The following is a 22,030-nucleotide window of genomic DNA, read 5'->3' on the forward strand; positions in this document are numbered from 1 at the left end:
CTATCTTCTAGGCTCTTCCGTTTCTCTGGAGGTGATAGGAATATCAGGGCAGGACTGTATTCCTAATAGCCCAATAGCACCTTATTTCAATGTGACTAGTTTGGAATGTGAGGATCTGACCATACACTTCCCAGTTTATGGCTGCCTAACTACATCTTAGCTGAAGGCCTTAGCCTGTCACAGTAAGAGAAGACCATTAAAGACAGTGATTTTGATTCTTTCTTTTATACCTCTATAACTAGCTAAGTGATAAGAATACACCTAAATTCTTAAAAGTATAGGCCTTTGCAGACAGGCCTGAATATCTATATCCTAACAGTGGGTAGCCACTAGAGGGAGATGATACAGGCTACTTTTTTTTTCAGTGGGTTTCACAGATAGTTGCTGACAGCAGACGTCTGATGGGACTCAAGAATCCTGGGTTCAATTCATGCTTCCGAGAGGGAAGTGTATCTAGTGGTTACTGACCCTATTGTCCCCCCTAGCCCTCCCCGACTCCAGTCCATGTCCCCCTTTCTCCCAGTCCACCTTCTCACCCTTCTGTATTCCAGCTGCCTCCTCCTGTTCCACACTGCTTGGGCACCAGCAGGAGGAGCTTTGAGGCATGGGAAAGACAGTCTTCCTGCTCTCAGTCCCTGTGCCTGGCACCATAGTGACCCCTAGCAATTGCAGGGGAAAGTGTGTCTCAGTCCCTGCAGTCCTGGGCTGGAGCATGTTCAGTGCATACTAAATCTTCAGCTACCAAACTCTATCAAGTCTCTCCTGAGCATAATTTGGCCAAATTTGGGCTGATTTGCACAGGAATAGCAAAAGCACATCCCTGACATTAGGGTGGCTTCTCCCTGCCAAATTTCAAGCCGTTGTTCCAAAGCATAGAAGCGCTAGAATCTTTCAGTGAAATGAGGGTAAGAGTATTTTAACATGGGCTAAACAATGTCTTTTTCTCAGAACTAGGTCAAGAAAATGGCTGAACCACTTTGGATGAACTATTTCTTTAAAAAATATCGTCCTGAGGCACTCACCCAGCATGGAAAAATTTCAGCCCAAATAATAGTTTGGCCAAGGTATAAGCAACTGAAAACAGGATCTTACAATGGGAAGTGTCAGGCAACCTTAACCATGGGCATCACTACCTGTACTGCTTATTGCAAAACATTTTAAATGACCCAGAACCACAGAGCCGGGCAAATAGCTAGTCTATAACTCCATGTTCTTATTGCTGTTATGATCCCTCTCTGTTTCTTACACTCACTTGTTACAATCTAATTTAAGACAAGATACGACGTCTGTGGGACGGGCTGTGTTTGTATAATAGGGCTCTGATCAAGAATCTCCATAAAAGCAGGGGGGCCCACCACTGCCTGGACTGTGGTCCTGCACCCCGCTCTTCCCCTTCCCCCCGAGGCCCCACCTGTACTCATCACCATCCTGTTCCACCTGTGCCCCCAAGACTCTGCTCGCTTCTCTCTGCCCCACTCCCCCCTGGTTGCACACCCTTAAGGCAAGGGAAAAGTGGGCCCCCTGGTCATCGCGCCCCTGCTCTGATCCTAATTGGGAGCTATGGTAATTCAAATAGTACTACCCTGGTGAGGTAGGTATAAAAGTATTCCTCTTCTGATCTTACAGATAGTGAAATCAAGGGGGAGAGGTGAGGTGATGCACTCCAAGGCCTCAGAGAGAGTGCACACCAGAACCTGGTCTAGAACTCTGTAGCTCCTAGCTTCTAGTACTGTGCTCAGAACACCTGAGACCCTTATTGTTTGGCCTCAGAGTGTTAATATATTTGCTAAAACAAACATGCAGCTGTGCCAAACGTTGAAATTGTACATAACACCATAAAGCTTCAAAAGAAAACAAACCACTCCCAGAGTTTTGCTTCTCTAAGAAGAAGCAACAAATCACATTGCAATGGCCCTCCCAAGGACCCTGCTTCTGTGTTCTCAAATCAAAGTTCTGTGTTTGTTCTAAACAGGTGACTCTGTGTGGAAAATAGAGGAGTTATTTTTGTTTCATAGCAAAATTTATTTTAGAAGTTCTTTTGGATGGGCTGGGCTGGCATTCTAGTGGCATCACAACATATCCTCTTGTGGAGAGCCAAGTTCTGAGTGACTTTCATTTGGGAGAGCATGTCAGGTCTCCAGAAGCAGCGTGGATGGGCTCTGAAGAGAGCTGATTCAGTCCTTTGCTAAAAGTGGGACTGATATGGTGGAAGTAACTCAAGGGAAGAAAATGAAGGGGGTCTTTGAGGTTTCAAGAAGGGTTTGGAGGAACCCCTAAAAGAGGTAAATTGATTGAAACAGGGAATGTAAGTTTTTTAATGTTGTCTCTCTTTCAAATTCCCCACCATGCTGCATTTCAAAGTGAAGAATATAAGACCACATGCTTCTTTGTACCTCTGGAGACACCTAAAGTAGATAAAATGGGGTCAGAGCAATAACTAGAAGTGTCCTGGTTAATAGGTAGAGCCCACCCACCACTCCCAATCAGAACCCTGCATAATCAGGCCCTCTGAGATTTAACATTGCCTCTCTTTCATTAGCGTGTCCTGCATGTGAGTGTCTGTGTATTCTGACTAAAGTGAAGAGGAAGACAAACTACCCCCCGGTTATGGGGAACTAGAATGTGAAGTGTTCCATGACTGACAAACAGCACAAGATGACTGGAAAAGTTCCTTTTTTATTAATCTAAAATGAGAAATTGCATTGAATGTGAGAACGCAGATGTTCTACCAAGTGCATTGCAGGGTAAAAAGCTGCTGTTGCGTGTCAGTGTGAAGCCCAGACTAGAATATTGTAGGCCAATTCTCAATATCTTGATAACAAATTTTTCTCTGGGGAAAAGCCGTAGTGATTTGAATTGCTTACAGTAGGAGTGGTGCAAGACAACTCTATTCTTAGCCAAAAACCAAGTTGGTTCAGTTTAAGAACTCCCTTCAGTGTCAAAAGCGTGGCCATTAGAGACCACAAATTATGGTAATGATACTCTATACTTCTGTAATGTAGCACCTTGCAACTTCAAAGTGCTACACAAAAACTAACTTATTGGTTTTGCATCCATTTAAGACCCTCCACCGTAAGGCATGAAGGGAGGCAAATATAAGTAAAATGGGGGGAGGGGAGCAAAAAACACTCCCCTGGTGTGTTTTCTCCACCACCACGACACAGACACGCATACAATTTGTGGATGCCCCCAAATGCCAGTTGTAGGTGGTGCTGGCTGTCTGGCTTGGCAAGGCCAAGGAGAAGCCATTCACTGCAGCATAATCCCCTCTGAAACAGACAGATGCACCTATAGCAACACCAGCTGGAGTGAACACTGGTAGGTGTGGCACTAACTCCTGTTCCACTCTGTCCCCGACCCATGGAGAGGCAGTATGGAAAAGGTGCTGCAGAGAGACAACGGCAGCAGGGTATGCCCAAGCAAGGCTGTCCCTGCCCCTGCAGATCCTTTGGGTTTGGAGACTCTTTCCTTTGGGCTGTTCTACAACACACACATCCTCCCACGGGGGATCTGGGGCGCCTGCCTACTATACCCCTTCAGTGGAAAGAGCATATTACTCCCTGTGTGCCTGGCCTACTGCTGGCTGATGTATTGGGGGACCATGGCCCGACCCACTTCGGGGAATCTGGTAATGCAGGGACAGGGACTATATGCAGCTGCTGCACAGTGTGAAAGGGGAAGAGGCTTTGTGCTTTACCCTGACCATCTTCATGCATTCGGCAAGCACAGTAAATCCTGTCCTGTATGCCTTGCCATTAGCGGTTCTGATCTGGTCCCATCTGCCTCTAGAAAATTCTTAAGGAATAAAAGAGCTTGTAATCGTTTTTGTTTTTTAAAAACTCACTCCCTGAAGAGATGGGCAGGATGAGTGTTTGAGCTTTTTGTTTTTTCCCCTAAAGCTCATGTGCACCAAGCATCCTTTATTGTGGAGTGTTTGGAATGTGGTTCTGACAAGGCTGTTCTGTTCTGGTGAGGTGGATAAGCTGATTTTCCTTGGATGATGCAGTAGCCCCTATGCTGTCAATCCTCTAGTCCTTTTGCATGTAAAATCCCCGTGGACTTCCCTCTGACCTCCCTGCACACAAAGATTGAAGGGTCAGGTCCTGCATCCTTCATTTCTTAAATGGTACTTGACCCTTTGTGCCACAGTAGCCTTAGATATAAAACACATCAGTGCTGATTCCCAGAAGTTTGTGTTGCTAAGGGATTCTGTATGGCATAATGCCAGCTATACAATTAGAGGACTTTTGTTGTTGAAAGCATAGTTTTACGGGGGGTAATATTTGATTTGGGAGCATCAGACACAAATAGGCGGTCAAGAATCTTCAAAACTAGTACTCACAATGGGAATCCAAGTTTAAAAAGCTTCTACATGGGACTTTTGCTTAACTGAGAGAATAACTTTGGACAATTATTAAACACATCAAAGAGTTAACATAAATCTAAGTTATTAACATATCAGAAGTAAGCTTGGCAGAATTCAGTTTTATTTCTTTTTTGTGAATTCAGCAGTTAATATTGATGATTTTTAACAATTTTAATAATTTTTTTTTGTTCAGTTTTCCAGTCAGGGCTGCCTACTACTCTCTGGGCCTGCAAGGATCTAATTCCTGTGGCACTAAAGTATAGGGGAGACTGTGGTCCTGGTGGGGCAGAGCAGAGACCCCTGGCCAGGACTTGAAGGAGGACAAACTCCTGGACATGGGGAAGGTCATTCTGGTGCTGAATAGTTCCTGCCAGGTGACAGATTGTGAGTGAGTGAGGCCGTGGGAGCAGGGCTGCAAAAGGCTCCCTGCGTAGCCCCAGAACTGGTATACTATATCCCTGTGAGTGTGGGCTACACTCAAGGACTGCTGTGAATGGATATTGTTTTCATATGACATTGACCAACGACTACTGACTTAAATTGAATATCCCAAGCCTACATGTAACCTTGTAGCTATAAACATACTGTCTAACAGCTGGTTTAGCTCAGTCTGCTGCTGGTAATAACAGGGAAATGGATAAAGTTACATTGTAATCTCCTGTAGCATGTGGTAATGCTTGGAGGCATGCCCACATTACCTGTAGCGTACCTGCCAGTCAGGCCAAAGAACACCATACCCATGCCTCTTATGCCTTAAGGACTCTGACCCATAGAAAACTCAAACAATGGGGGAGAGAGGGTTGGCACAGGAAGAATCTCTATAAAAACTACTGAGAGTCTTGCACCTCAGTGCCCTTCCCACTCCTAGGGCACCCTAACTTGTAAAGGAGAGGGGAGGTTTAGCACTATCCCTTGGCTGCTAGTCTATTCTCTGTGCTCTGGGTTTACAAGTATAGTACAGCCCTGAGGGAAGTAATCTAACTTAGTTATGATGAGTTTTGGAAATGGGATTGTAGTATATTTTTACTCTATAAGTAATAACCTAACAGAACTCTTCAGACAGCCTATCTTCAAAATCTACAGTGATAAGGGTCCTCACTGTCCCAAGATAACATTGTTAATGCATATATCCATCTGCTCAAGCACAAATTCAATATTTCCCATCTCCACTGAGGACCTAACTTTCTACTGTTTATTTTTTCATCTTTGAATAATCAGATGCTTACTGCCTTTTACACTTGGCTGGATTCTTCCACAGAAGTCCTGCTGACTTGACACTGGTGCCAGATTGCTTGAAGCCAGAACACCAGATGGCTGCCTTATCTTTCATTCTTAGGCTGCATTTTCAAGGGCTCCTCCTGCTTGCCAAATTCAGTATGGAGTCCAGTCTATCCAACCCACCACAGCCCCTGTCTATTGTGGGTAACAGTTTCCTTCCAATGAACTGTTTCCTTCTATTTATATAATGGATAAAATTCCACATACTTTTCTGTTAAGATAGAGAGGTGGTTCCCTAAAACTTTTCAGGTTTAATTCACTAAACATTGGTTGAAAGGGGGGATCTGGAGCCAGGCACTGATGATAGGCAAAGAGCCTTTCACATCTAGATTAGCAGTTTGAATCTCAGCCGGGTTGGTCTAACTGAACATCATTCCCATATAATGGCTTTTGGATGGTCTGCATGAAATGAGACACAAAGTGGGTGAGCTCATATCTCTTATTGGACCAGCTTCTGTTTGGTGAGAGAATGAGTTGTCTCACATCTATTTCTAGTGGGACAGGTGTCTGCGTCAGAAGAGGTGCTAGCTAGCTTGCTTTCATGTTGAAAGGCATGAGATGGTCAAGGACTGAATCAGCATAAGCCTAAACTGCTCCCTCAGCCCAAGCAAGCATCCATTTCAGAACAGGGTACATGCACACTGGACATGGTGATCTGAGGAAACTTGCATGCAGGCTGCCTGTGCTCCCTGCCTAGGACTGAAGTGGGATTTCAGTGATGCATAGGCCTTGAGCCTGCACTCTGTATGTGCCCTCTCTGAATAAAATGGAGCACCTCAGTCTCCAAGGCTAATTAATAGGAATATTTTTTTAAAAACTAATGGAAACAGACTGTGATCTTGCATTCCTCACTGAGTTAAAGCTCCTATTTGTGTGAAATTGCTGGCAATTTTACCTAAGAAAGGAGCAGAGGATGCTATCCATAAGTCCTCAGAGGTGCAAGTCACTATTTTATTAGCAGACTGTCACACTGAGACATACACACTGCAGTCTGAGGTGTGATTTGCAGCTCAGGTAGACATATACACAGCTGCAGATATTAGGAGAGAGAGGTGGCGTGGGTTTTAGCTCAGGCTGTACAAGTATGCCAGGGATGCTGAGTGCCTACTCACATTTTGTTGAAGCCTGCACTGCTGCATCTACTCTGCAATTTTTAGCCACGCTAGTGTAGGTGTGTCTACAGTGTAAACGTCCTCTCTTGTTCCCACTGGTGATAGCACTGGTAGGAATTTTTGTGCGTGTGAGAGAGGGTCCAAATTCAGGCAGGGTTCAGATGGAAGCAAACTCATAGGCCAGTGTCTTTCTCTTCCTCAACCACTTGCCACCTCCTCACTTCTTTTCAGGGGCACTGCAACCCATGAACCAGGTCACAACACCCATAGTGGGCAGCTAGGCCCATCCCAGTGGCAGAGAAGTGGCTGCCGTGGGGTAAGCTTGCTCTCTACTGCTCCCTTCACCCCAGGCCTGAGACCCACCTAGAACCTTACTGTGCCCCACCAGTGGGTCACAATCTTTTTCTTGGGAAACACTCTGCTAGATGATAAGTAATATCCCTTCTGGCCTTAAAAGCTCTGCCTCTGTGTAAGTTACAGTAGCTCACAAATTCTAAGGGCATGTATGGGGGAGAATGTATGCAACTTTGTTAATACATATTTTTAAAATAAAAAAACTGGCCTAAAGTGAATATAAAATATTTTGTGATTCAAGAATTTGGAAAAGAGAACTATGTTAATCTGTTCTAGCTGAGTGCTGAGTCTCATCTGAGGTCAATGTGAGTTCTGATTTTTGTAAGGAATGCTGTATCCAAATACGTACGCTACAGAAACTCTTGAGATCACATCATATCATTTCTGGTATGAACAATCTTTAGAACTCATAATGGCTGCTAATAAGGAATTGCTGCTGCTGCACTGAACTTCTTCCTTTTACCACCACCTTCACCACAATCTAAAGGCAATGTAGTCAAAAGGATAAGTAGCTAGCAGACATGTCACTAGCAACCCAATATTCTAGAAAAATGTTGGAGAGATTCCATTCTAATGCTTCCCGGAAGGTGAGTATGGGACAAATTCTGATTTCACTTCCAAGAGTTTTATACTAGTAACTACAATGAAGTCAATGTAGGTAGACCCCTGGTTTGCATTGGAATAAATGAGAGAAGTGTGAGGCCCTATATTTCTCTGTAGTAAACATGGCCAATTTTTCGGGGGGGGGGGGGCAGGGAGAAAATGGATCATATCTTACTCTCTACTCAAGTGGAGAGTACTATATTTAGAAATGCTGCGGACTTAGAAATCAAATACTATATGGATATGAACAGCCACCAATTCAGTTCATCGTAACAGAAGTCCTTTGTTTGATTCTTGAGATTAGACTAAAATTCTGAGTCCTCTAATCCAACATAGAATTTCCACAGCTATCTAGATCTTTTGGCAGCGGTAGTTAATGCAATTACTGGATCATAATACCAAAAAAATTTACAGAACTTCTTTGAGAGTTTTCTAATATTCATGTTATTTCCTTTTTTTCCCGAGCCAAACAAGTAGCATTTCCAGAGCAGTATTTGTCAGTTTGGCAACTATTACTCACTTAAAGTATGTGGGAAAGCTTATAAGTTTCTCGATCTCTTTGTGGTACCAAGCAAAGATTTAGGTATATGACTGGGCATCCTGTAGCTAAAACAGTGGGCGGAAACTAGAAAATGTAGTCTCCCTTTTGCATATGCCTCTTAGTTGTTATAACTTTAGGTGCAAACCTCTAAAGAGCTTGAAGTGTACATTGGAAAAGCATTCAAAATTCACTTATCTGAACCTTTTATGAGCTCTCCACATTAGGTTTTGATGCAAGATTCCTGGTTTCACACAAGTCAGAAATGGCACGAGAACCATGTGTTTTGTTTTTGTGGTGTTTCAGTTCTTCCAAATGATATCAGCAGAGATGAATGAAAACTTTTCTTTCTAAAGGAAGTGACCTCAAAATGTTTGGCCCTCATAGGTTCAGTTCAAGTCCTTTTTGACTCAGTTTGCTCATCATTCTACCATGTAAGGAATGGGAAAATGTGCTTATATTTGATATTTGTGAAGGAGCCTCTTGGGCATCCATTAAATATTCAAATCTCAGCACAAACCAGTGATGCCAACAGGAGACCTAACCCTATATCACACATGCTCTAGTTCACCCCAATACCAGACTCCCACTGTTTACTAATCTACAGCCCCCATCTGTGCTGATAATGAACAAGAGGAAATGGAAACAGCAGGGATTATAAACTATTGAGTAGTCTCAATTTCCATGCCTGAACATAACTCTCAGAATATATTGCCTACCATACGCCTGCTTTGAAGTTTGAACACCACTCTGTTAGTGTCCCAATTTGTGTGATATTGGAAGATTATTGGTTTTGTTTTTTAATATTCAACATTAAGAGAACCTGTCCTTAAAATATCTGTGTATATGTTGGCCTTTGAGTGTTAAAGTAAAGCTGTATGTTAAGTAATTATGGTTGCTATTTAATTAAGAATGGAAGTAGGAGGTTATTTAGCCCTTAATATGAAAATGCTGTCCTTTTAAGAAACTCATCACAGGGTCATTGTAAATATTTTTATATGTTAAAATGCTTTCTTTTTATAAATGAAATAGCTTTTAAGATATATATAGCTTTGCAAGCATTTAAACAACATTCTGTCAGTGATTCAGACGTCAATCCCAAATTGCTTCAGACAAGAGGATGAGATGAAGCATGTGGAAATAAGATATAACACTACTTACTATATTTTGAAGTTCCTCAGAAATATCCAGTCAGGTATCTCTATATGGTTCTTTACTTAATTGTTAGCAGTTCCACATTCTGTAGTGTTCCTGCATTCATGTATGTCTTGCTTTTTCAGGACCAGTTATGGCTGTGATGGGAACATTAGAAATAGAAAATATTTTTCATAATATTTTACTAATCAGTGTGTATGCAGACTGTCATATTAGTTAAGTATATGTGAATTTCTACACAACAGCTATGCATGGTCCAGCTCTCTGAGGCAGGCACTAGATCTGGCGTATTTACCACAAGTAAACTCTGGGACTAAGTATTCCCCATTTGTGCATATTGCATTATCCAGTATACCCACAAGTATTTTCCTGAACTAGTTGTGCACTTGTTTTCAAGTCAGAAACCTCAAACATCCTATGATTTTCATTTTACACTCTCAACCCATCTGGGACAACAAACACTGGTATAAATGTCACGGGTACTAGCATCTTACAATAGCATATCTGCTTGTGTTAATAATGGATGGTACACAGTACTGGTACACATGCTAATAAGCTGCACAGTGACCTTTGGCCCAAAGGTTCAATCAGCCTGTTAAGTGTGCTGGTGTGGCAAAGTATCATAATATGACATTGCAACAACAGTTCTCAGTGGTGTGTATTGCCATCCTCTTTGCTACATCCACGATTCACTCCTAATATGGGTGGTCTCGTTTTCAATTGTAAGTTACTGTTGCATCTTGTAGTATCAATGAGGGGATTATCAGGACCAATTGTAAAATCTGTCCTTTCCTGTAATTTACTGTCGTGTTACTGCATATGCCACCCCTTCATTGGTTATATGGGTGCACATCAGGAGGAACTTAAATATATCCTGCCCTCAAAAGAGGAAGGGATGACTTTGTTTCACAGTGTATAGGACACACCACATTAGTTGCAAATGGGTGGCTCACCTCATAATGTGTTGGGTTACCATAGGGAATCCCCTGCAAGGGACAGAAGTACTCCCAGATCTGCTGGAGTAGAGCTTCCACATTGCTGATGTGGATGATCTGTATGATGAGAGAGGAGAAACAAATAGCTTGTCTGTGGGAGATGGGCATCATGGCCTTCAGATTCATGTTTCCTTCCGTATTTTGAAGATGTGAGGGCAGACCTGACAGACAACAGGCTAGATCCTTAGGCTACAGTGGTGGCTCAAAGCCCCCAGAAACCAGCAGATCCAGCTATGTGGGAGGTATAGTAAATTCCCCTGATGGCACAGGAGTGGTATAGCTAGAGCTCCACCTCAGAATAGGGAAAGTGATGTGGAGTGCTGCTGCATTCTGATCTCTGGCTGTGGCATGGCTCCTTGGGAACAACTGTGGTCAGGCATAATTTTAAAGCCGCTCTGAGGGTACAGAGCTACGTATGCCCCCCCAACCCCCCCCCCCCCCAGAGCTGCACAAAGCTAAGATCTGGCACAACTGAGGATCTAGCTTTCTATCTATAACTAGCAGTTCCCGTGTTAAATGTGCCATTATAAATGTAGCCCTTTTTCATGTAATAAAAAAAAAATCACCACTTGTCAGCAGTGACTGTTACTCTTGAAAAACTTCTAAAGGATCAGTTTCAGCTGAAGATGAGTACAATGGAGCAGTGTGTTGTGAACAAACAAATAGCAAGTTCATGAACTCTTCAATTTCCCCTTACTCCTCTAGTGCTGAGGCATACAGAGCAGAATGTCTCAGCATGCTCACAGAGAAAGATTATTCTTACTGAAGGCATTTCACAGTGCTCTAAATCATCTTCCAATATAAGTAATACTAGGCCCTTTATTTGGTCATTTGGGCCCAGATTTTCCATGGTGGGTGCAACAAGGGTATCTGCAAACATAGGGTTGCGGATGCATGCATACAGTGCAACCACAGGAACTTGCAGGTGCATGCACAAACAGGTACTTGTGGACCCAAAATGGGAATTTCATGCACAAGTACTCATTTAGCAGGCAGGTGCCTATTTTCCAGTGACACTAGTACACACGTTTTTGTGGGTGTAGTTGTGCCTTTCTCCTGGAAAAATATTATTCTCCGTGCTTTCATGAAGGATTGTTTACATAACATCCAGGAGCCAAATTTTCTTAAGTTTTGAATTGGCATTGCTTTCCCGGTTGGAATGGATCTGTTTCTTTCTGAACTCCTTTTACACCACAACAATTTATACCAGTTTGGGGCAATTTTCCTAGTGATAAGAGCACAGGGCTAGGAGGCAGATCTGTTTGCTAGTCACTCACTTTACGACATGAGGCAGGTTTTCTGTACTTTATTTTTTTTCCATCTGTAAAATGGGTTTAGTACTTCTCCATTTGAGGTAAAATGTTTTGAAGTCTTCAGATGAAAGGCTTATTATGTAAGTATGTGGACACAGCACCCACTTCATGAGGACAGACAATACAAACAGGAAGTAAAAATGGCTTTTCCAGGAAGTGGGGAGGAGTCTATCATCTCTTTTAGATGAATGATTCCTTCCACATTTCAGAGAACTTTGGGCAGACAGAATATATCTATTAAGAAATCACTCTACACTGTTGCATCTTTTAGCCTGAGCAGTTAGCCAATATTTGGGGCCTTGTCAGATTGTTTCTGTTAGGAGAAATTAATGCAATGATTCAGCTATTTCCTTGATGCATTCTTGTTAATTTACCCCCTAATTTTTTTTTTGCAAAAGTCTGGTTTTCTTGAACATGGTAGAAACAAACAGGAAGCGGTTTCCTCATCCAGAAATCCAAGTCTTCCATCTCGGCAAGTACTGTGCCCAAAGCTCACTCTCTGGGCTTCCTCCCAGGCCACGCTCCCATTGCTTCTCTCTGTGTTTGCACACTTTTTCTCCTTGCTTTCTGTTTTTTTTTTCACATACATAGATACATGCAATGCCATGGCCCCTGCATTTGCAGTGAGGCTCTAGGGAAACCTCTCAGTCCATATGGCTTAGCTTCTACTCCGGCTTTGCCATGGTGGCACTTGCCTTCAGTGATGGCTTCTATTGTTTCAGTTATCACAAAACAAAGAGGCATTTAATTATTCCTTCAGTTAGCTTAAATGAAGGATGCTTAGGACACCCTTCTGTTCTTACCAGGTCTGTGATTGATGGCCACCCTTAACACCTTCCAGCATAACAATATTTTGTTTCTCCTCTTTCCATGCCTTCTCTGCTCCATTTGCGATGGCAGCTTTTGATACTCTTTCTCTCAAAAACATCTGTGTCTCCTTCCATGGTGCCACTTAGGACTGAAATGCTCTTCCAAAATCTACTTCTCAGGTCTCCATTCTTGACTTCAAATCACTGATGAAAACACACTTCAAAAACACTAACTACTGAGTAACCATGTAATCATATCCAGAACTTACACCATCCCTCTCCTACCCGGTGTATGTTCGTTCTAGGGTGACCAGACAGCAAGTGTGAAAAATCGGGATGGGGGAGGGGGTAATAGGCACCTATATAAGACAAAGCCCCACGTATCGGGACTGTCCCTAACAAATCAGGACATCTGGTCACCCTAGTTCTATCCCAGCTTGTTTGTCAAGTCCATCATTAGCTGGAGTTACTTTGGATGTACACTGCTGTAAATGAGAGGAAAGTTTGGCCCTATATTTTCAAAGCACTTTTTAAGCATTAAATAATTACTCCTACAGCAGCCCTGTGAAATAGGTAAATTATGGTGATGAAATGATGTGTATGTCTTCGTCTGTACTGAAGACAATTATTTTCCCAAAAAAACAAATTTCTACTACCTACTGCCTCTGTGCAAAATGAATACTTCAAGCCTAAATACTACCACTCTTACAAGCCTATGAGCAAATATATTCAGATGGAAATTTCCCATAATCATGTGCTATTGCATCAGTGCAAATCTACCTAATTACTGCCTGATGAGGCCATTCATGCTCCCTTTAAGAAAAAAAGCCAGCTAATGATATTGTAACAGCATCACAATATCAAAATGCAGCATTAACGTAAATGAGCAGCATACAGTGATCCATTCAGTCCCTTGGGAACAGCTCCCAAAACAAATGTACTGGGTGTCTTTCTGGCTATGCAGAAATGTGTGAATTGTTCATCCTGACATTGCGGTTAAGTATGTTTGTAGTTTTTCATATGCTTCTGCCCAGTAAGTGAGGCAAGTTTAACAAGGTGCGGTGAGGAAGTGTGATGTCACATGCAGCTCTTACAGGAAACAAGCTAGAAGATATTTAGGGGAACTTCAGTATTTGGTGATTTCCAACGGATTAAACGACACAGGTTAGTCTTTCTGAAATGGCTATTTCTAACCTCTCTAAAGATGTGTTACATGCATTCTTAAAGATCCCTTTTAACAGTTGACTAGGAGGGCTTTAGCAGAACGCTTATGTTGGTAGCTGTTTGTAAGCGTGAGCTATTACAGAACAAACATGGAGGCATTATTCTGAGCATGAAAAAGTAGCATTTAGCATGGCGTGCTGCATTGGGATGGTGTAGACTTGAATTGTTTAAAAAATATGAATTTATTAAATCAGATTTACACTGTGGAAACACTACTACTGTCTGGCTTTTGTTTTGTTGTTGTTGTGGAGGGGTCTTTTTAGATTCTTTATATTGAACAAAGGAATCCGTTTTATAAAACTAAAGTTCAGGTGCTAATAAATACAGTAAAGTGCTTTTTGAAAGATAGGTAGAAGTTATCAGCTAGTGTAAGAAATTTTGATATTAAGTGAAGAAAATCTACAATTCCTTTTCTTTTAACATACATAAATTCTTGTTTATTCACTTAGTACAGGATTCTTACTTTCCCTTCTCTCCATTCTGCTCTTTTCCGACACCCATGCTAGATACTCTGTGGAGATTCTGTCTTAATCTTTCCTCTACTTTGAGTTTCCTGTGCTTGGAAATTTGTAAGTGTCTGAAATGAAACTGAACCAATGTCTTTCATGTTCCACCTGGAATACACAGGGAAATAAGTAGACAGAATGAGATCTTCATTTTAAATTTCCAGACTAAATTTTTCTTTTAAGGGGGTCAAAAGACATGTAAAAATTTAAACATTACTGGAGTGTTGTAGTTTAAAAAACTAAAAAATGTGAAAGTCAGAAAACTCAGCACAGAAGTTACAAATAAAATAAACCTCTGAAAGGCAGGAAATAGCATGTTCTAAAAATCTAAGCAGAGATCCTGGAAATCAAGATAGTGACATATCCTTAAATGAGTAACTGCATTCTTACCCTCATTTATCCTCCACTTGGTAATGGGACAATTCTGGTAATGAGCCATGAAATAAATGTTGTCGTCTTCTTCATGTATGAATTTCAAAAGTGTGGTCTCTTCTGATGTACAGTGAAACTAGCTCTGTCTCCAGGACTGTGTGGAGAAGTTGTAGCCCATGCCCTGTTCTGGAAAGCTAATGGAAGGTCTGTCTTCCATCCTTCCCTGGCGGGCGCGATAATGGGAGTTTGTATTGGATGTGGGGTATGATGGTTGGAGGCTGAAGGGGAAGTGTGAGAGTAAAGGTTGGAACTTTAACTGAGTGTTTCTAAGACTTGTTTCTCCTCAGCACTTTTCAGTAGTGATTTTATTGAAAAAACTATTTTTGTTCATTCCTTTAAAAAAAACCGTATTTCCATACGAGCTGTGTGCCCTATCCCTCGCCTCAGTCCTAAGGTAGGTGTTAAAATCATTGAGCAGCATGTCAGGGACCACACTGTCCCTTGCCTGGCCATGCAAGGCTGTTCCTCCCACTTGCCCCTGGATAGCAACACAAAGTCCTCCCACAATGGCTGTTCCTGTGCTGCTCCTCCTCTCCTCACCCTCACAGCATGTGGAAGCTCCTTGCATAGGTCCCACATGGAGCTTTGAAACTCTGCAAGGCAGAAGCTCCTGCAGTCCAACTTCTGTCAATCCTTACTTGGGTAACTCTCAAGTTCTGCAGAGTTTATAAACCCAGGAGGCTGCAAGCAAAAGCTATTCGATTCAGGTCTGAGGAGTTTTTAAGCTTTGTTAAAAAGGCACTTAGCCCTAGCTGAGTTTCCCTGATCCTGCAGAACTCAAGTTTTGCAAGTTCCCAAACTCATTGAGAATCTCTGCTCCAATGAAGTATGTAGTTTTTACCAGGACTCTGTAGACTCTCTAAAACCCAGGTACTTCTCAGAGGTTCACCGATAAAATAAGCACCCCTACTCTTGCAAAAATAAATAAAGGCACCACTCCTCACTGAGAACAGTAGAATAATCTGAATTATGACATTTGTTTGAATTATAACATACCCCAAAAAGATAGGAAACCTCTCTTTTAAAAAATACAAATTTTTGGTTATTTTTCAAGTGCCTTGTCGTGTTACTGACTAGACTTTCAAAAATCACCACTTCCGACATGGGACTAAACAAGAGACATTGATGGCAGATTGGTGTAGCAAGAGGATAGGTAAAAACTGGACATATAATGGAAACTTAGTCACAATATAAACTATAAAGAAGTTACCATCTCTCCTTGATAGCTAATGAATGAGTTTCATGGGATTGCCCTATTCTTAATTGTTCTGATATTACATTGTGAAGGGAAATAATAAACAAAAGTAAAGCATAAGAATGGCCATACTGGGTCAGACCAAAGGTCCATCTAGCGCAGTATTCTGACAGTGGCCAGTGCCAGGTGCCCCAGAGGGAATGAACAGAACATGTAATTATAAAGTGATCCATCCCCAGCCGCCCATTCCCAGCTTCTAGCAAACAGAGGCTAGGGATGCCATCCAATTTTCCATCTTCAGACTGTTGTTTTAGTTAAAATCCCAGCTCCTGGAATCATAATATATACTGAGAATTTCAGCTTTCAGTGGAAGAAGGGGAAAAAAGAGTAAGGTTCTACCCATCATTGTCACAGAGAATAGATAGAAGCTAAAGGCTCAAAATCAAGAGGCAAATAAGACCCAGAAAGCTGGTGTATAAGTCAGTTTCTTGATTTTTGAATGCATGGACTTGGCAGTACTAGAAAATGTTAAAATAAAACTGTCAATCCATAGGAACAGTGACATTTGCATGGTTTGTGTGTTCTGTTAGTCAGAGATCATTGGCTTGACTCCATTATTTCTGTGCAATTCTTGGTAGTGGGCACATCAGTGGCTGGCAGCTTTTTTGTTAAATATGATATAAGAGTGATTAAATCATGAGTTCTTCCCAACACAATGTCCTCCCCCCACTCCGCCTACTGCCTGCTCCTTTTGTGCTCAGTGTGAGGTTTAGGTTTTGTCTACATGGGGGAGAGCTGCACCAGTTTAACTAAAGGTGTGACTCTAAAATGATTTAGTTAAAACAGTGCAAACCCCTGGGTGGATGTTATTTCAGCTTAATTCTGGGTTAGCATAAATCAGTTAGGAATTAATGTAAACTAAATCAAAATATGCTACTCTTAAATCAAAATAAGTGTGTCCACACTGGAGTTTGCAACAGTTTTTTAAACTGATTCAAATACAAATTTTGTTAAGCGGCTGCAACTTTCTCATATAGTCAAGGCCTAAGTTTCATTCTGCCACCAAGAGTGAGGGCCATGACCAGAACAATTGCAAGAAGTACAGATTTAGAAATGTGCTGAATTCCCCCAACAAAACGGAGTAACAGAAGTGTTCAGCACATTTATTCACTTGCCAGCTCCTGCTGTGTGTGAATCCAGCTTGCATTGTGCTGGTGACTTCACACCTATCACAGAATAAATTGCTATGGCATGAAGCTGTCCCATCCTACAGGTTCAGATGAGTGAACAAAAATGCATAGCACTGTAACTAATATGTATCTGAACCCAATAGGCTAGAGTCAGAAACTAGAGCAAGCTTCCACTGTGCATTTCACTTGATTAGTATAGTTTACCCAGGGGCATCTTATGGAGCAGGAGTCAGTGTGGATATTTGACCAAAAAATATAGGTAAATTTTTTATAAGTTGTTCACTTGCTGAATGATCCCCTTATCCTACCTGGAAGGCCATTCACTACACTATTCCAGAATCACTGGATTTTTAAAAAGACTATTTTCAGGTCTTTTTAAAAAGCCATTTCATTGCCCATAGTAATGTGCCCCATCTGCTGAGTTGGCCAACAGTATCTTTTGCCTGTTGTGGTATTTGCAGTACTTCCCTCACATGCCTTGGCCCCTTCCCCCCATTTGAATTCAAGTTCTGCAAATCATTTCTGTTTAAGCAGCTCTTCAGTGCGGCTGGAGGGTGTGGGGGTTGGTTTCAGCTTTCTCAGGCATTTTTCTATAGTATTAAACTTCAAAAAAGCCTATTTATTATGAAGCTATTTAGAGTCTTGGTTCCTTCGGGGGGGCAACTGCAGATGCACCATTCAGTGTCCTGAGAACATACCCACCTGCACATCCTTGTTGGTCTGATTTTTCTGCTTTCGCTTATGTTGGTTTTTACACTGGTGTAAGTCCACAGACTTGCATTCACGTGGGACTAAAATCAAGCTCTTTCTCTATTAGTCAAGTATTGCCTCTGGGTACTGAGTGCACACATAGCATCTTTGTGCCTTCACCAGTTTGCCCAAAGAAAAGGGGCAGCAGCTCCTTGGCACAACTGCCAGATTTTCCTGTACAAATTCTCACTCCCATGAGCAAATGGCATTTCCCCCCCGTGTGGCACAAACAGATGTGTGTACAAGTTCAGGGGCTTCTGATAATTTGACCCTCTGTAGATACCCAATTCCATGCTTTTGTCCTGTTAAAGCACTGAACTTTGGAAATGTCAACATTCTATTTAACTTCAGTAAACGTATTTTTAGCTGAGCTTGGGAGGCCTTACACTCAACTTGATGGCATTTTTCTGTTTGTTTGAATGGTGAGGGAAGGGGGGGCATATAGAGCCCTTGGTGGGGGGAGGGAGAGTTGGAGGCCCTTGATACAGGGAGAAGGGGTGAATGGGGATGCATACACCTCTGGCATGGGGGGGATGGGAGACCCTGATATGGGGGAAAAGGGTGAATGGTGGTGCATACAGAGCCCCTGAAAAGTGTGGGAGGCAGGGAACTGTGACATGGGGGTACATAGAGCCTGAGGCAGTGTGGGGAGTTGGAGCGAGTCCTTGGGAAAATAGAGGGGTATGGTAGAGTGGCATAGAGGGAGCTTGCTGGGTAGAGTAGAGGGGTGGAAGGTGACCCTGGTGTATGCACTAAGTTCAGATACAGAAACAACAAAGTGTTTGTGACTTACTAGTAATTAATTTTTAGAAGGTTCCTTATTGTGCCTCCCCCCAAAAAATTGGAAGGATTTTCCTGGGGAAGAATTAATGATGATGTTGGCGGGTTGTGTGAAATCCTTCTGATGTGGCAGTTTTCTTTCCTGGTGCCACAGGGATGATTTAAATTCTGGCTGTTCCTAGGTTAAGTGTATCAGAGCCTGAGCCAGACCCACAAGCAAATTGGCATGCACAGTATGTTTTTCCAAAGTTAACTGCATCTTAGAGCTGTAAGATTGTATCAGCAGATCAGGAGCTGACAGAAGGGTTTGCTTTGACCAAGCATCATGAATTTCTACTTGTCCTAACTCCTGGATTTGTATAAAGAATTATTTTGCAAGTTTGCGTATTTGGATCCATAACTATAGCTGTACTGTGAAGCTAAATCTTAAGACTGGACTGGCCTTTTTATTTAACAAAGAAAAATCACCTTCTCCAGCTTAGTGCTTCCGTGGTAGAAGGCTTGATGGAGGTGAAGTTTAATGGACTGTGATATGCAGGACGTCAGACGACTAGATGATCTAATTGTGCCTTGTGTCTATAAACTCTATACAGATTCACAGCTGGTGGGCTAGCTTAGCTTGGTGTAAAGGTGATGCATTCTTTCCGTGGGTCTGTACCAATAAATACAAGAATCAGTAAGTGTCTGTTTTCAACTTCATTTTGAGTATGTGTTAGTGGGAGCTTGGCATTAGATGAGAGGAAGAAAATATCGGAACACATGGTGGGTGGGGGAGTTAAAAAAAAAAAAAAAAAAAAAAAAGCCGAGTGCTGCTGGCAGAGAAAAGGGGGGAAAAAAAGGAGTACCGCGAAATATCAGGACTAATTGGCTAAATATCAGGACATCTTGTCACCCTACTTGTCATTATTCCAGGGATCCACAAATACATAAAATTTCACATTTGCATGTATTTCCTCCTTTTGTGTCAGTGGCAGAATTCACCCTTTTACTGAAAAAGTGGCAGGGATTTAGTATGATTCCCTGTTGAGCCAATCTGCTGTCAAAAGAGTACAATGCCGCATTCTAGTGCTGCATCTTTTCCTTGATTTGGGATGCCTTCATAGTTTCCAAGGCCAGAAGGGACCACTGTGACCACAAAGTCTGACCTCCTGTGTAGCATAGGCCAGAGAACATCCCCAAAATAATTCCTAGAGCAGATCTTTTAGAAAAACATCCAATGGCAAAGACTTAAGATTTTGTCAGTGATTGGGATTTTTATTCTCCATGGTCATGTTGCATGCCTGTGTTTATAAGACCCACCAAACACAGGCCTTTAGCAGACTTTTTGCTTTACCTTGGCAGGAAAGTCACTGTCTCAAGGGCAGAGATGATGAACAAGTTCTTGGAAAGAGCTAGAAAAGAGAGCACATCTGTAAGTTTGTATGGCTGCAGCTGTTTATTGTGAAATACCAGCTTAATACTGTCAGTATGTCCAAACTCATGCATTCAGGACACTGAATGTTTTTCAAACACTTGCATTTCTCCCGAATTAGTGGCAGTGTGCTGTAACAGAAAGTTAATGCAATATTGAGGGAGGAGTAACACTGATCCTATTCCAACTTCACAGTACATGGCTAATCTCAGAGTCTCTGTATTGACAGCTTACTTTGACATTTCTCCAGCTACTAATGGAAGCTGATGGATTTATTTTTAAAGTGTGGAGAAACAGCAAAGTTCATATTACTAGAAGGGCAATGAGAACTTTCCAATGTATGGTACAATAGTATATTCCATGGTAAAATATTTCAGGAAGTGTAACTGACATGTTATTGCTAGGTTCCTCCTGAGGATTGGACTCTCCTAGTTTGAAGTCATCACATTGGGTTTGTTGTGTTATGCACTGTGACAGAGTATGGAGGTACTATCCAGCACCCAAAGCGTTAACTGTAGGTCTCTGCAATACACAGATGTTCATAGGAAGGTATCATAACCTTAGTCCCAGATTTGGACCTTAGCGTCCAAAATATGGGGGTTAGCATGAAAACCTCCAAGCTTAGCTACCAGCTTGGACCTGGTACTTGCTGCCACCACCCAAAAAATTAGAGTGTTTTGGGGCACTCTGGTCCCCCTGAAAAACCTTCCCTGGGGACCCCAAGACCCAAATCCCTTGAGTCTCACAACAAAGGGAAATAATCCTTTTTCCCTTCCCCCCTCCAGGTGCTCCTGGAGAGATACACAGACACAAGCTCTGTGAAACTACGCAGAGTGACTCCCCCTCTCTGTTCCCAGTCCTGGAAACAAAAAGTACTTTCCTCTTCACCCAGAGGGAATGCAAAATCAGGCTAGCGATTTCAACACACACAGATCTCCCCTGATTTCTTCCTCCCACCAATTCCCTGGTGAGTACAGACTCAATTTCCCTGAAGTAAAGAAAACTCCAACAGGTCTTAAAAGAAAGCTTTATATAAAAAGAAAGAAAAATACATACAAATGGTCTCTCTGTATTAAGGTGATAAAATACAGGGTCGATTGCTTAAAAGAATATTGAATAAACAGCCTTATTCAAAAAGAATACAAATCAAAGCACTCCAGCACTTATATTCATGCAAATACCAAAGAAAAGAAACCATATAACTTACTATCTGATCTCTTTGTCCTTACACTTAGAAACAGAAGACTAGAAAGTAGAAACTACTTCTCCAAAGCTCAGAGAAAGCAGGCAGACAGACAAAAGACTCAGACACAAACTTCCCTCCACCCAGAGTTGAAAAAATCCGGTTTCCTGATTGGTCCTCTGGTCAGGTGCTTCAGGTGAAAGAGACATTAACCCTTAGCTATCTGTTTATGACACGCCCCCCAAATTGCAGACAGTGGGGAAGCTCACTGGCGGCAATTTCCTTCTAGAACTTGAAAATAAACAGATTATTACAACACATGCACCTTTACATATACTACTAAGTATATAACTAACAGACTTCTACATTTTAAGAACACTTTTTAACTACTGAATTCTGGGAAACTCTCACGGGAGAGTGCATCAGCAACTTTGTTAGAAGCTCCTGTGATGTGTTGAATTTCAAAATCAAAATCTTGGAGAGCTAAACTCCAACGAAGAAGTTTCTTGTTGTTCCCCTTGGCAGTATGAAGCCACTTTAGTGCAGCATGGTCAGTTTGTAGTTGGAACCGCCGTCCCCAAACATATGGGCGTAGCTTTTCCAGGGCGTACACAATGGCATAGCATTCCTTTTCACTGACTGACCAGTGACTTTCCCTCTCAGACAGTTTCTTGCTGAGAAACACGACAGGATGGAAGTTGTGATCTGTTGCTTCCTGCATGAGCACTGCTCCTATACCACGCTCAGATGCATCCGTGGTTACTAGGAATGGCTTGTCAAAGTCCGGGGCCCTGAGCACAGGGTCAGACATGAGCGTTGCCTTAAGTTGGGTAAAG

At 42.1% G+C, this 22,030-nt stretch overlaps 1 protein-coding gene across 3 annotated transcripts in view; it reads left to right on the forward strand.

The window, feature by feature from the left end:
- WIPF1 (WAS/WASL interacting protein family member 1) overlaps positions 1 to 22,030 on the forward strand; it is a 94,786-nt gene that overhangs the window by 11,299 nt on the left and 61,457 nt on the right. Inside the window, exon 1 of one of the 3 annotated variants that reach the window (XM_050969026.1) lies at positions 13,617 to 13,687. The exons of 1 other annotated variant lie outside the window; for it this stretch is intronic. The gene's annotated coding sequence lies outside the window, so the exon portion shown is untranslated. Of the gene's footprint in view, positions 1 to 13,616; positions 13,688 to 19,988; positions 20,012 to 22,030 lie in introns of those variants that run through there. One more of the 3 variants, XM_050969027.1, reaches the window with a different exon arrangement.

This window comes from Gopherus flavomarginatus, chromosome 10, assembly GCF_025201925.1.
Source record: "Gopherus flavomarginatus isolate rGopFla2 chromosome 10, rGopFla2.mat.asm, whole genome shotgun sequence".
NCBI classification, from domain to species: Eukaryota; Metazoa; Chordata; order Testudines; family Testudinidae; genus Gopherus; species Gopherus flavomarginatus.